This window comes from Penaeus vannamei, chromosome 7 (genome assembly GCF_042767895.1).
Source record: "Penaeus vannamei isolate JL-2024 chromosome 7, ASM4276789v1, whole genome shotgun sequence".
In the NCBI taxonomy this organism is placed as follows: Eukaryota; Metazoa; Arthropoda; class Malacostraca; order Decapoda; family Penaeidae; genus Penaeus; species Penaeus vannamei.
The window spans coordinates 3,745,318-3,748,854 of NC_091555.1; the positions used below are offsets into that span (position 1 = coordinate 3,745,318).

Genomic DNA, 3,537 nt, shown 5'->3' on the forward strand with positions numbered 1-3,537 from the left:
ATGAAATATTTAAAAAGAAATCCCCTCAAATGTAACGGTCAGCGGGATGATCTTTGAAATCGCAAACCCGGGTTCGATTCCCGGCGGAGGATAAGATATTGTGATTTTCTCTCTTATCGTGATTTTTTCCTTCACTTATAGAGAAGGCTGTAATTATGATAATGATAATAGTAGTAATAACAATGTTTATGATGATACTGATTAAATTTGATTATAGTAAAAGTACTAATGATGATGATTACAATAATGATGGTAAGAATTATAAAGTTGATAATAACAATAGTAATAATTATAAAATCAATGATAATGATGATAGTAATGATAATGATAATAATAGATAATAATATTCATAATGATAATAATAGATGATAACAAAATTGATAATGATGATATTGATAGCAATGGCAATAATAATAACAGTTTTATAATATATTAATGACAATTATATTAAGATAATAACAATAATGATAATGATAATAATGATAAAGATAATAAAAAACATCAGCAATAATGATAATAATAATAATAATAATAATAATAATAATAATACTGTTATCGTTAATATTAATGATAATAACAATAGTCATGATGATGGCAAGAACAACAAGTAATAGTAATAACAATAATAATGATAATCTCTGTGGTGCAACGGTCTCTAAATTCGTAGACGCGGGTTCGATTCCCGGCGGAGAATAAAACTTTTTTTTTTTTTTTTGCATAATTTATAATTTTTAGTTATAATTCATGCACACAAGATAATCTGAAGTCAAAACGGATTGCAACGGCGCTTTTTTTTAAGCCCGGAGCTATTCATGTCCGCGAATTCGGATATGCAGTCGCGCGTTCGCCACAAGCGCCTCGACCCGCTCGTCCCCCGCGGCTGAGGGGCGCTGGGAAGGGTATTTACGTAGAGAGAGAAAGAGAGAGATAAAGTGTTATTGTTTTTAATATTATGATTATTATCGTTATTTATTTTTATTACTAGCATTATTCTATTATTATCATTTCTTTTGGCATTATTATTGTTATTGTCGTCCTTATCATTATCATAATCTTCATTGTTATCATTATCAATATCATCAATATTGTTGTCATTATCATTATCAGTTATTTTTACTTTTGAAGTTATTTTCATTATCATTGTCATTATTATTATTGCTATCATTCTGATATTTAACATCATTATTGTTATTACCATATTATCATTATAATCATTATTATTGCTATTATTATTATTATTATTATCATTATTATTATTATTATTATTATTATTATTATTATTATTATTATTATTATTATTATTATTATTATCATTATTATTATTATTATTATTTTATAATCATTATTTCTATTTTACTACTATCATTATTTCTATTTTCTATATGAATATTATTGTTATTATTATTATTGATATTATTATTATTATTATTATCATCATTATGTATTGGAGCCTTGTATATTTTTATGAGAATGAAAATCATTATCCTTTATTATCATTATCATTATCATTACTATTGTCTCTATTGTTATTTACATTATTTCTAATATCGTCATTATCTATCTTATTATCATCGTTACTTTTTTATCTTTATTGTCGCTTTTATTATTATAACCTTTATTCCTATTTTCATAATCATTATCATTGATGTTATAAATTTTATTTTCATCATTACCACAATTATCATTATTGTTCCTTGTTGAACCCTTGCCTGTCAGTGAAGGAAAAGAACAACAAAAGGAAGAAAAAGAGCGTACTTTGTTCTCCGCCGGGAATCGAACCCGGGTCTACGGATTCAGAGACCGTCGTGCTAACCGTTACACCACAGAGGATTTCTTAATGTTTGTGTTATCATTGAAACTAATTAATCGCAAACACTGATGTACAAACCTGTTCAGAATGCTTCTTTTTATGTTTGAAACGCTCTTGTAATGTTTTTTGGTTTCTTAGAGTAATGTGGATTATCTTTCCTTTCTCGTCATACTTGCCTAATTCTTATGATCATTATCATTATTACTGTTATTTCTATAAATATTATCATCTGTGTTGTTGCTATTATCTTTATTAATGAATTGTTTATTTTACTATCGTTATTATCATCATTACTGTTGTTCTTTTTAATATCATTATCATTATTATTATAATCATCATCATGATTATTGTTGTTGCTATTATTATCATTATCATCGTTATTATTATCGCTCTTGTTGTTATTGTCATTGTTATCATTATAACATCATTATTATTATCATCCTTATCATTATAAAAAAAATATTACACTTATTACCATCATTAAAGTTATCATATATTTCTATTTAATGAACAATATCATCATTATTTTTATCCTCATTGTTGTTATCATTATAATTTTTGTTATTATCATTATTATTTTTATCTTTATTAACACTACAAACTTTTACCTTTTATATCATACCATTGTTGTTATTGTTATTTAAATCATTGTTATCATTAACATCATCGTCATTATGATAATCAGCATCATTACATTATCATTGCTCTTATTATCATTTTCATCATTATTGTTAATATCACTGATACTATTATTATTGTGATATATGCTTTATATTTTATTACCGTTACCATTATCATTACCATTGTTGTCTTTGTTATCATTATTACCATTATTGTTATCATCACTATTATTTCTAGTATTATTATCATCATTATCTATTTTATCATTATAATTTTTTTCTCTTTTTAATTTGTTATCATTATTCCTATTTTCATTAGTATCATTACTATCATTAATACCAAATAACTTTTATTATCATCATTATTATGATTATCATTTTTGTTCCTTGGAACTTTGCGCATAATAGAAGGAAAAGAACACAAATAAGTAAAAAGGATTTCGTTCTTGTTCTCCACCGGGAATCGAACCCGGGTCTACGGATTCCGAGACCGTCGTGCTAACCGTTACACCACAGAGGATTTCTTGCTCATGAACGAGTTCTATGATTTACAAATACTGATACTATGGAGTAGAGTAGAATGAATTTCTCTTCTTTGTTTTCTTGCATCATTATCATTTTTTCTTTCTTTATAATCCTTTCGTTTGTATTATCACTTTAAATTTCATTATAATTGTTGCAGTTGTTGTTATTGTTATCTATATCATCATCATTGCTATTATAATTATCATGTTATTACTATCGCCTATTCTTATTATCATCATTACGTTTCTTATGAATATTTCTATTACTACTTTTATAATCATTCTTATTGTCATTTCTATTGTTGTCATTATCATTATCATTTACATTATTATTGCTATCATCATTATTGTTATTGCCATTGTTGTTGTTGTTAATTTTGTTATCATTGTTATCATTGTCAATATCATTATTTTCATCGTTGTCTTCGTTATAATCACGATTATTATTATCATTATTATTATTATTATTATTATTATTATTATCATTAATATGATTACCATTTATTTTCATTATTCTGAATATTACTATTTTTCATTATCTTTGTCATTATCAATACTATTGTAATTGTTATTGTTGTTGTTA

At 24.9% G+C, this 3,537-nt stretch overlaps 1 non-coding gene across 1 annotated transcript; it reads right to left on the reverse strand.

Annotated features, from left to right (window-relative positions):
- Positions 1-2,878: 2,878 nt before the first annotated feature.
- On the reverse strand, positions 2,879-2,950 carry TRNAP-CGG (transfer RNA proline (anticodon CGG)). The gene has a single exon. It is a non-coding gene; the product is annotated as a tRNA-Pro (tRNA).
- Positions 2,951-3,537: the final 587 nt, after the last annotated feature.